This window comes from Nycticebus coucang, chromosome 21 (assembly GCF_027406575.1).
Source record: "Nycticebus coucang isolate mNycCou1 chromosome 21, mNycCou1.pri, whole genome shotgun sequence".
NCBI lineage: Eukaryota > Metazoa > Chordata > Mammalia > Primates > Lorisidae > Nycticebus > Nycticebus coucang.
The window spans coordinates 1,928,427-1,941,108 of NC_069800.1; the positions used below are offsets into that span (position 1 = coordinate 1,928,427).

The window sequence follows — 12,682 nt, forward strand, 5'->3', positions numbered from 1 at the left end:
AATTTGACAGAAGCAGAGTAGCCCTCTCTGGCTGGCTGGAAATGAGCAGGACACGGCTATTGCTGCAACATGCTGGGGGAAATGGTTCTGTGGAGTACCACGGCTGTTTTAAGCTGAGGACTTTGTATGCGGTGAGGAAGTACCCTCTCCTCCAGACTGAGCTAAGCACAAGTCACCACTCCCAGCCTCACCTTTAGTCTGTGAATCACCACTGTTACCTTCTACTGGATAGAATGGTAAGGGCCTGTGTCAACACAGAGCTTTTGTGCATCAAAGTAGAGATGGTATGAAATTGAAATAATTTCAATTCAATTGGGTAAATGTTCAAAAACACGTGACAGTACCTAACATCTTTATTAAATTTTCTTAAATTTCATTGCCATTTTCTCAGGAAGGCTTTTTCTGTTGACACATCTATCTTACATCTCCTATCCACATTTCTTTACAACACTTTATTCTTTTTTTTTTAATTGCTTAGCATAACTCTGTATTAATATTTGTTTGGTAGATATATATATATAGATATAGATATATATATATATCTCCAATTAGATTTGATTGTGAAGTCCAAGGGGTAGAAACTGTTTTTCATTTTCCCATTTATACTATTTCCCCATCTTTACTGAGTTCAGCACTAAGTAAATATCTGTAGAAAAAAAAATTGTTATGAATAGTGACACAGAAAAAGGAATAACAAAACTCTATCTAAAGACCAGAGAAGATATTAGAGGGGATTATATTTAGATTAAGGTAGATGTTAGTATCCTCATTTTTACAGATGAGAAAACTAAGGTCTAAAGAGGGGGAATGAGACACCAAGTTAGAATGTTTTCAGAGTTACATAAGTTGGGTCTGCCTTGGGTTTATTTTGGGACACAGAAGAGTTATAAACAAAAAGTATATAGCTGATAATGTAGTAATCTAGATCTAAAATAGGATTTAGACTCTGCAGTTCATGATGTTTCCAGCACATGACCCTGTTTCTTCTTAGAGTAGAGAAAGACAAGGCAAGTCTAAGTTTGTAAATGTAAATATGTTTTGCCTTCATTCAGAGTACATTTACATTTATACTAAGTACATTTACATTTATACAATGTGTATATTTATACATGTACAGGAGTGCTTAAAATTCACAGAAGAAATGTGAGGTTATGTAGAGGTGTTTTAAATCCATAAAATTCTAACTTTGTTTAAACATAATTAGACATTGTAAAATAGTAGTCCTTCCACCAACTCCCACTTGCCCTGCAAAACTAGGACTTACATTAATAATTTCAATTATTAATTTGAAATTATTTGAAAAATTTCCTTATTAAATTATGAATTTAAGCAGCTGAGCTTGAAATTAATTCAATTTCAAGCTCCGCTGCTTAATCTAGATTGCCTCTATTGCCCCGAGGCTTCTCTGTAGGTCTCTTTGGGCAAAATAATTTACTAAAATAGATATTACATGTTAAGTTTTCCCAATGTCTTCCCACTAAAAGAAATCCAAGCTGCCAAACATTAAAGTGATGACATTTGTAAAAAATTTGAAACTCTTATTAAAAATTTTACCTAAACAGCAAAAAAAATTTTTTTTTACCAAAATAAGCAGGAAATTACATCTTAGGTTTATGGCGAAGTTACTAACAGGTAGACATCACAAATTAACAAGAACTGGGGCTAGCCCATTGCAGTGGCACGCACCTGTAGTCCTAGCTACTCAGCAGGCTGAGACAGGAGGATTACTTGAGCCCAGGAGTTCAAGGTTAGCCTGTGTAACATGCAAGACTCTGTCTCTAAGAAATGAAAATAAAGAATTTGGGATAGATTCTTTCTTTCCATTTGCCAAAAATACATTTTTTTTTTTTTTTTTTTTGTAGAGACAGAGTCTCACTGTACCGCCCTCGGGTAGAGTACCGTGGCCTCACACAGCTCACAGCAACCTCTAACTCTTGGGCTTACGTGATCAAAAATACATTTTCTATAAATGAACATGATAGATATATGCACATATAGAGAGAAATATAAGTTGATAGCAAATAATATATGATTTTATTTTGGTATGAATGTGGTTGCTTCTGCCTCTAATTCCCTGTATTCGGTTTATCTGTCTAGATCTCTAGCCCTGATGATGGTTTTGCGGGTAAATCACTTTATGAAAGCTGGTTAGAGAAAGACCCTTCACCTGAAAATAAAAATCTTCCTAGGTAAAGTATTCGTGTGCATCTTTTTTTACCAGGGAATAAATTATAACTTCTTCTCCCTTTGTTTCTCCAAATATGCAATTCTCAGGCATTGCCTCAATAACATGAGTAAATAAAAAAATAATAAAGGATTTCTCTGTCTAGCCTTTGTCTTGGTGACTGGCCAGCACAGCTAAATCTTTCAGCTTGTGATAGAACACAGATAGATGTAGTTTTCCAAGTTTTTTAATCAAAAATTGTGCTACGTTATTAACTATTATTTGATATATAGGAAATGTAAATGAATTTTGTGTATAGACTTGAGTCCTATCCCCAAGATATATCATTATGTGTATGCAAATATTCAAAATCTGAAAAAATTCTGAAATCTGAATCAGTTTTGGTCCTAAGCACTTTGAATGGGGGATACTCAAGCTGTACCAGCAGATGATGGTAGCAGCTTATAGCTTTATTCCATATTCCAAATCAGTCTCTTGAAAATTTGCATGTTTCTATTATAAAATGATAATTCAACAAAAATAGTAGTACAAAAAAGGATTTTAAGAACATTGAAGTTCTCACTCTGGGTGGCCAAGGAGGGTGGATTGGTTGAGCTCAGGAGTTTGAGACCCCCCTGAGCAAGAGCTAGACCCTGTCTTTACCATTAAAAAGAAAAAAAGAAAGAAAAACTTGCCAGGTATTATGGCTGGTACCTGTAGTTCCAGCTACTTGGAAGGCTGATGCAAGAGGATTGCTTAAGCCCAAAGGTTTGAGGTTGCTGTGAGCTGTGACACCACGGCACTGTACTGAGGGTGACAGAGTGAGACTCTGTCTCAAAAATAAACAACCCCCCCCATTGAAGTTCTCTATTTCTTTTCTTTTCTTTTTTTTTTGAGACAGAGTCTCACTTTCTCACCCTTAGTAGAGTACTGTGGTGTCACAGCCCACAGCAACCTCAAACTCTTGGGCTTAAGCCATTCTCTTGCCTCAGCCTCCCAAGTAAGCTGGGATGACAGGTGCCCACCACAACGCCCGGCTGTTTTTTTTTTTTTTTTTGTTCTAGTTGTCGTCGTTTGGCAGGCCCAGGCTGGGTTTGAACCCACCAGCTCCTGTGTATGTGGACGGCGCCCTCGCCACTGAGCTACAGGCGCCAAGCCATTCAATTCAGATTTATGGGTTTATTGCAATTTTTTTCAGCAGATGATAGAAAGTGTCTCGAGGGTTGTTAAACTTAATTCTTAGAAGTGTACATATAATCCTGTGCTATTTTTCACATTTATTTAGCTTTGTATAATTTATTTCACTCTGTGTGTGTGTACTATATTTTACATCTAGAATCAATAAGCTGGGATCTGGAAGTGATTTTGAAGCTTATTTTCAGAGACTTGGAATTGCTTCAGGCAGAGCCCGTTACACTAAGAATAAGGTAAACCATTTTATTATTTTGGAAATACAGCATTTCATCCACATTCCTTTGGTGAGAACTCTGTCTCTGAATCATTTGGCTCCTGACATCTGGTGGACATGTGACCCGGGAAGAGTTCCAGGGATAGAGTTAGACCACATGTCTCTTTGAAGATAGACTAGGATATAATTTGAATTATTTTGTGAATATTTCCTTATCAGAGATATTCAATGAAATGACAGTTCACAGAGTAATACCAGACACTTAGCTGGTTATCGGTACTGAGTAGTTCATATCCTTTTCCTGATGCAGGATTTGCCAGAAAAATCTCATTTCTCTAGACTAATCTTGCAGGCGATGAAGTAAGTGTTCTTCCTGAGGAAAAGTGCGATTGGAGGACATATTTCAGTCAAGGGGAACTAGACTAGGAGTCTTGATTGTAAGCACCTCGTCCATCTTCTAGTCCTGACTGTCATCTAAGGCAAGGCCTCTTTAGTTAGGCAATAAAGCAAGTTTCTTTTTTAAACTTGATCCTCTTTTGTGTTCTGCACTGACTGGTTTGTACTATTGTCGCACAAATATCCTGAGTGGATATGCAAGTACTTGTAATATAACCAACATACACGCTTGTCAATGTAATAAGTTGTTTCATAAACCAAACTGCAGATTACATTAGTAGAGACAGGTTTGTCATACATTTTAATCAATTTTTAAATCTCAGTTCCAATACACCAACATATTGCTTATTCATGTTAATATAAATGTAAGTAATGTGACATTATATATATATATATATACACACACACATCACTAACAAATTTGACTATTCAGAATACAAAAAAGAAAGAAAATTAATTCCAAAGTAACCAAAATATGTGTATAAATGCTGTATAATAACATTCATTACACTTAATACATAAAAGGTGTGTAACATGTTACCTGTTATTACTATTTTATTGTAACTCTTTTCTTTTATTCTGGGGGCACATATTCGTAGCATATATTGCAAATATCATATATGTGCTGAATGTCTACTGCGTACCAAATACTCTGTTTTTCCTGGGCAAAATAAGGATGTGTAAGGCATAGCCATAGTCCTGAAAAAACTTGAAGTCTTGGCTCGGTGCCTGTGGCTCAAGTGGCTAAGGCGCCAGCCACATACGCCTGAGCTGGCAGGTTTGAATCCAGCCCAGGCCTGCCAAACAATAATGACGGCTGCAACCAAAAAATAGCCAGGCATTATGGCGGGTGCCTGTAATCCCAACTACTGGGGAAGCTGTGGCAGGAGAATTGCTTGAGCCCAGGAGTTGGAGTTTGCTGTGAGCTGTGATCCACAGCACTCTACCCAGGGTGACAGCTTGAGGCTCTGTCTAAAAAAAAAAAAAAAACTTGAAGTCTCAGGTGGGGCAGGAGAAGAATGCAAAAGCCAGGCTATTAGGGGTACATAGAGGGCACTATCATAGGAGCCCAGAGAAGAGGTGTGGGGTGATGACCGTTGACTATTATCCATAAAGGGTTAGTAATCTTTAGGAAGTTATGAAGAACAGCAGGTACTACTATAATCTAGAAAATAAAACGAAGAAAGTAAAATATAGGATTGTGTTTACATAATCAGAGTATCTCTGCAAAGATTGGGGATATGGTGAAAGATGAAATGGGAGAAATAAGCACGACCTTTATAGATTTGTAGCTATCTGTCATCCAGACGTCATCCTGAACATCCCGACTTGTTTGGGGAATTACCTCTTACTAGTTTGTAGAGGTCAGGATGCACTCAACAGACTGAAACTACACAGTTATTGTAGAAGAGCTTTTTGATAAAAGTTGATTCCTCTAACCATTGTCTTCCCCTAAGGTTTGACCTGTTAATGCCTTTCTCTGCTATATTTTCAAAATCTCTGTTATCATTGGTAACTAATCACCAAATTATATATTCTCATATCTTTCCTATCTTTTATTTTTTCTTTCTTTAAGCAGTCATAGGAAGAAATCTTTTCTATCTGAACAACAGGATTTCTTCTACCTGATGTGTTCTGCTTCCTTCACAATCAAAGTTCTTCATTTAGTGCCAGGAAAAATTTGTTCCTGAGAGAATGTATGAATGTACGATTGGAGGAATGCAGGTATGATTGAAGCAGTGAATGAAGGGATACGTAATCTACACTACTGCTTTATCATTCTTTACTTCCTACCAACCAATCCACTGTGCTGTCTTTTTTTTTTTTTTTGTCATCCTCAGTAGAGTGCTGTGGCGTCACAGCTCACAGCAACCTCCAGCTCTTAGGCTAGGGCGATTCTCTTGCCTCAGCCTCCTGAGTACCTGGGACTACAGGTGCCCGCCACAGTGCCTGGCTATTTTTGTTGCAGTTGCCACTGCTGTTTTAGCTGGCCGGGGCCCGGTTAGAACCCGTCACCCTTGGTATATGGGGCCGGCGCCCTACCCACTGAGCCACAGGTGCCACCCAAAAGGCAGTTAGTGGTTATTATTATTTTGCAGGGGCTTTTTTTGGCTGGGGCTGGGTTTGAACCCACCACCTCTGGTATATGGGTCCAGCACCCTACTTCTTTGAGCCAAAGGCGCCGCCTCCACTGTGCTGTCTTACGTCCCTACTTCTGTGGAGAAAATGCTCTTGCCATAGCTGTTATTGACCAGTGTCACTAAATCCCAGGGACAAATTTCAGTTCCTAGCTATCTTGATTTAAATTCAATCTTTAATTCTCTCCTCTTAGATTTTATTGTCCTCATTATTAGATTATTTGATTTGAACAAGGTTTAAAAAATGACAGGTAATGTCAATAGCCGGGTGTTGTGGCGCCTGTGGTCCCAGCTGCTCGGGAGGCTGAGGCAAGAGAATCGCGTAAGCCCAAGAGTTAGAGGTTGCTGTGAGCCGTGTGACACCATGGCACTCTACCCGAGGGCGGTACAGTGAGACTCTGTCTCTACAAAAAAAAAAAAAAAAAATGACAGGTGATGTCATTTAAAATGTCATTTTGGGGGGGGGGCGGTGGCACCTGTGGCTCAATGGAGTAGGGTGCCGGCCCCATATGCTGGAGGTGGTGGGTTCAAACCCAGCCCTGGCCAAAAACTGCAAAAACAAACAAAAAAAAAGTCATTTTAAAAATGATTTAGGACTTCAGGAATATCTAGGACTAAAATACCCTGGTCTTTTGTACTGAATGTGCTTAGACTAAATGTTTCCTTCACTACCTGTGTCATGTAATAGAAATCCTATATCTGGAGCTTTAAGTGCTTTATCAGGAAATTGAATACTGTATCTTCTAGTTGCTTGCATCACAGGATTGATGCAAACAACAAAACAATAGTGTATGTTAAAGTTTTTTTAGAAAAAATATGGAAAACAGTAAGTAGGCCATTGTCATGAAAAATACAGTAGATTGTCGGCCCTCTGAATCTATGGGTTCTCCATCTGTATATTCAACCAGCTGTGGTTCAAAAAATTGGCAGGAATTCCACAATCTCAAAAAGCAAAACCTGAATTTGCCGTGTTTTGAGTACTATGTTAAATCCACACAAATGAAGTATGAGTGGGTATTGTATTGGATATTTATTATCAGTAACCTAGAGATGATTTAAAACATACGGGAGGATGTGCATAAGATATAGGCAAATATTAATGCTGCATCTTTAGGAACTTGGGCATCTGTGGATTTTGATACCTATTGGGGTGGGGGTCCTGGAACCAGTCCCCAAAAGATACCTAGAGACACTGAGCACCTAATTACCATCCTCAGAAACTTAGTGAACTAAAGGAAGGTTTGACCAGGCCAAAGCTTGTCTTCTTTCCCCGAGTTTGTCACATGTTGGATATATTGGTTTGTCACATGTTTTCATTTGAACAAGACCTTAAATGCACTCTTTGAAAACAAAAATTGTTATTGTTTGATTCTGTAATAATTACAGAATCGTAGTTCATATTTATTCATAGTTGTATCCAGTATCCAGTATTAAGTATACAGTAGTTATCCCAATAAATATGTATTGAATAAATGTATAAATAAAGGCTTTCTGGTGAAGTATGAGTTAAGGAATTACTTATGTTCTAGATTTCTTAAAGATACTTTCTTAAGAGGAAATTTTACCCATTTTTAATTTTTATATAATATTTCTCTGTTGTAATATTTAAAAAAAATTTTTTTTCATGGATCTCCAAGAAAGCATAGTAGAGAAATACCATTTCAGCATCTATTCAGTCTTATAAACCCAGAGTGAGGAGAGCAAGAAAGTAAACCTCTGAAACATGAAGCACTCGTGTGTACTAATTTCTCTTCTACTTTTCCATTTTTAAAAAAGACTCCTTATTTTCTGCTGTGAAAAACTTCTCAGAGGCTGCTTCAGATTTTCATAGAAGACTTACACAAGTTGATCTTAATAAGTAAGTTTCAGGGCGGCGCCTGTGGCTCAGTGAGTAGGGCGCCGGCCCCATATGCCAAGGGTGGCGGGTTCGGACCCAGCCCCGGCCAAACTGCAACCAAAAAATAGCCGGGTGTTGTGGCGGGCGCCTGTAGTCCCAGCTGCTCGGGAGGCTGAGGCAGGAGAATCGCGTAAGCCCAAGAGCTGGAGGTTGCTGTGAGCTGTGTGACGCCACGGCACTCTACCCGAGGGCGGTACAGTGAGACTCTGTCTCTACAAAAAAAAAAAAAAAAAAATAAGTAAGTTTCAAATGCCTACTGTTTGAAAAACAATCTTGTGACTAGAATGAACTGTTTTCACTCAGATAAGCATTCACCTCTAAATCATTGCTATTCCATTGAAAGTCTGCAGACCACTAGCAGCAGCAGCACCTGGGATCTTGTTAGAAAAGCAGAATATCAGACCCCACCCAGACATATTGAATTAGAATTTTGCAGTTTAGCAACATTAAAGCTTGAGGAACGTGGCTCTGAATGGTAGACTAAAATCTCATCCCAAGACGAGGGCCAAAGAGACTGTCTTTAGAGACTGTTGGCTGATGAGAATTTTTGTCTATAGCTGGTAATGTAAGTTTAAGTGTATTTGTAACACATTTCACTACAGCCCCTTGTCTGCAACTCATATGCATCATTTTAGAAATTATTCTTTTCGTTGTGGCATGGTGGCTCATGCCTATGATTCCAGGGCATTGGGAAGCTGAGGTGGGAAGATCACTTGAGGCCAAGAGTTTGAGACCAGCCTGGGCAAAATACCAGGACTCTATCTCTACAAAATATTAAAAAATTAGCTGGGTCTGATGGCACATGCCTGGGGTCTCACCTGTTTGGAGTTGGAGATTGCACTGAGCTTTGTGGCACACACTTAGCCTGGGCGATGGAGCAAGACCCTGTTGTCTTAACACTGAAAAAAACAAAAGAGAAAACTTCTTTTTTCATTGATGCATTTTTGCATTTCACTTAATATCTTACCACTTTTAAGTTCAGAATAGTTTAAAAGGTATATTCAAAGTAAGACATTATGTAACAAGCATAAATTGTTTCAGTCCATGTCACATTTTTTCAGACTTAATCAGTATTATTGGCATATTGCCAGAAGGCTGAATAAGTCAGCATTGAGGGGCTTCGCTCTCCCTGAGATGATAGCAGAGCCCAGGGAACTTGTTCAGCATCCAAAAAAGAAAGTCTGAGTGTGAAAGGAACTCCCTGTAGGCTGTGTGCAGCTGCCTCCCACCCTTCTGACCGACACCATTTACTCTTTACTGCCCAGCTTTATCTGCTCCATTCTTCCACAGAACTGAAAAGCTTATCAGGAACAATGCTCTGTCTCCCTTTTCAAGAGGTCTGGATATCCTCCTAGAAAGAAATAAAAAATGGCTTTCAGTTCTTTTTTATCAGTCTATGATCTAGAAAAATGAAACAAACTGTTTCCCAGTGGGTCTCTCTGTTTATTAAAAATATAGGCTGACCCTGCTGTTATTGGAGCTTATCATGTAAAGCTTAATTATGTTAACATATGTTTTGTTAAAAATCTATTAATCTATTGATTTTAGATGTTTATTTTCTCATGCTTGTCTTTAATATTGTTTTAAAATGGTTTTCTTGGGGCTCGGCGCTTGTAGCTCAAGTGGTTAGGGTGCCAGCCACATACACTGGAGCTGGTGGGTTCAAATCCAGCCCGAGCCTGCCAAACAATGACAACTACAACCAAAAAATAGCTGGGCATTGTGGCAGGTGCCTATAGTCCCAGCTCCTTGGAAGGTTAAGGCAAGAGAATTGCTTAGGCCCAAGAGTTTGAGGTTGCTGTGAGCTGTGACGCCATAGCACTCTACCCAGGGTGACAGCTTGAGACTCTCAAAAAAAAAAATGGGTTTCATGGTACATATTATAATTATGTACATCTTGTTCTCTAAGTCCCATTGCAGTGAGAGTCATGAACGACCAAGTGATGCTGCTGGAAAGAGCGTTCATTGATCCCCTTGGTTTACCCGGGAGGCAGTTCTACAGGTAAGGAGACAACAGATGTCCCACTAAAGCAGTGATTCTCAACAGGTGTGCTGTGAACAATTTTAAAGCTCATTAATTAATAATTTTTGAAAGAAGTTCAAATCACAGTAAGTATATTCTTTTTTTACTCTTTTTTTTTTTTAACCAACATAAGTATGCCACAGAAGTTTAACTATATGTTCAAGTGTGCTATGAGGTAAAAAAGGTTGAAAAGCTGTACTAAAGAGTACATGTCAGCTGGGGATGGTGGCTCACAACTGTAATCCTAGCACTTGGGGAGGCTGAGACTGGAGGATTGCTTGAGCTCAGGAGTTTAAGACGAGCCTGAACAAAAGTAAGACTCCACCTGCCCCGCCCCCCATCTCTACTAAAAATAGAAAAGCTAGCCAGGCATTGTGACGGGTGCCTGTAAGTCTCAGCTACGCTACTCGTGAGACTGAGGCAAGAGGACTGCTTGAGCCCAAAGGTTTGAAGTTGCCGTGAGTGCCAGGGCACTCTACCAACAGTGGGGGGAGGAGGAGAAATATATATATATATATATATATATATATATATATACACACACACACACACACACACACACACATGTATATACATATACATGTATACACATCACTATGACCAAAAACAGCATTCCTAAAGTCATCTTTAAACTAATGTCACTAGATGACTGGAAGGTGAATGTGTTTACTGTAGGGAATATAAGTAAGATTATGCATCTAATAATAGTATAATGCATGAATTAGAAGAATAAATTTTGTAACCTGAGACACTGCTGTATTCCTTGATCACTTCTAAGAGTTTTGTAGTAGAATCCCTTTATTGCAGCCCAATTCACAATTGCTAAGTCATGGAAAAAGCCCAAATGCCCATCGATCCACAAATGGATTAATAAATTGTGGTATATTTACACCATGGAATATTACACAGCTTTAAAGAAAGATGGAGACTTTACCTCTTTCCTGTTTACATGGATGGAGCTGGAACATATTCTTCTTAGTAAAGTATCTCAAGAATGGAAGAAAAGGTATCCAATGTACTCAGCCCTACTATGAAACTAATTTATGGCTTTCATAGGAAAGCTATAACCCAGTTATAACCTAAGAATATGGAGAAAGGGACGGGAGTTGGGGGAGGTTGGGCAGAGGGAGGGTGATTGCTGGGATTACACCTGCGGTGCATCTTACAAGGGTACATGTGAAACTTAGTGAATGCAGAATGTAAATGTCTTAACACAGTAACTAAGAAAATGCCAGGAATGCTATGTTAACCAGTGTGATGAAAATGTGTCGAACTGTTTATAAAACCAGTGCATGGTGCCTCATGATCGCATTAATGTACACAGCTATGATCTAATACTAATAAAAATAAATAAATAAATAAAAATAAATAAAAAGAAGAATAAATTTTATATTGTTTATTGCTTTGCTGTGGGTGAATATGGTAATTGATAGTTGAAAATGAATTCTTTCTAACAAAATCTTCAAGCTGTAGAATCTTAAAGGGGATCATACAGCTTATCTAGCTCAACCTTCCACATCAATCCCTTCTGTACATTCTCAGATAAGTAGCTATTCAGTCTCTGAATTTCCTGGTGATGGAAAGCTTGCTGCCTCCTGAGGAAGCCCCTTCCATTTTAGGGGAAGTCTAATTATTAGAACGTTTTCTTCACAAGGATCTGAAATCTATTTTCCTTTAATTTTCTCCCTTGGTTCTGCTCTTTGGGGTCAAACAGAATAAGTCTTGCTCTATTTCTATATAATCTTGTAGATTTTTGAAGGTGTATGTCCTATTTTACCTAAAGAAATATAAATGGTTCCTGACTTAAAAATGATTTGCCTTATAGCTCGGGCCAGCTAAACAACAATGACAACTACAACCAAAAAATAGCCAGGTGTTGTGGCAGGCACCTGTAGTCCCAGCTACTTGGGAGGCTGAGGCAAGAGAATCACTTAAGCTCAAGAGTTGGAGGTTGCTGTGAGATGTGACTCAACAGTACTCTACCCAGGGTGACATAGCGAGATTCCATGTCAAAAAAAGGAAAAAAAAATGGTTTGCCTTTCAACTTTTCAACTTCATGGTGATGCAAAAGTAACATGCATTAAATAGAAATTGTACTTTGAGTATACAATTATTCTTTTTTTTTTCACTTTCAGTATAGTATTCAATAAATTACAAGATAGTTTGCATTTTATTATAAAATAGGCTTTGTGTCTAATGATTTTGCCCAACTGTAGGCTAATGTGTTTTGAGCACATTTAAGGTAAGCTAGGCTAAGCAGTGATCTTCAGTAGGTTAGGTGTATAAAATGCATTTTTGGTTAATGATATTTTCAATTTATGTCAGAACATAACCTCCTTGTTAAAGTGAAAGGCATCTGTATCTTGTTTTATTTCTGTGTGTTGGCTGCATGCCTCTATTTTCTCAAGATCCTTCTTAAACTATGTTTTTTAAGGTAGAAGTTAGAAATATCCCAGCATTTAAAGTCAGAAAGTCTTTGTTTTAGTTCATTAACAAACGTATGATTTACAGCAAGTCACTTCTTGGGTTATCCCATCTGAATTAAGATGATGATAATTTGCTACTTTACAAAGCAATCTATCATCAAATATCATGCAAAAAGTTCTCTATGTCATCTTTCTTATAAATGTTAGTGATCAGCATTAATGTTTAAATA

General features: G+C 38.3%; 1 pseudogene; it reads left to right on the top strand.

Annotated features, from left to right (window-relative positions):
• The window catches only part of LOC128574171 (N-acetylated-alpha-linked acidic dipeptidase 2-like), a 31,067-nt pseudogene extending 27,069 nt beyond the window's left edge, over positions 1-3,998 (top strand).
• Positions 3,999-12,682: the final 8,684 nt, after the last annotated feature.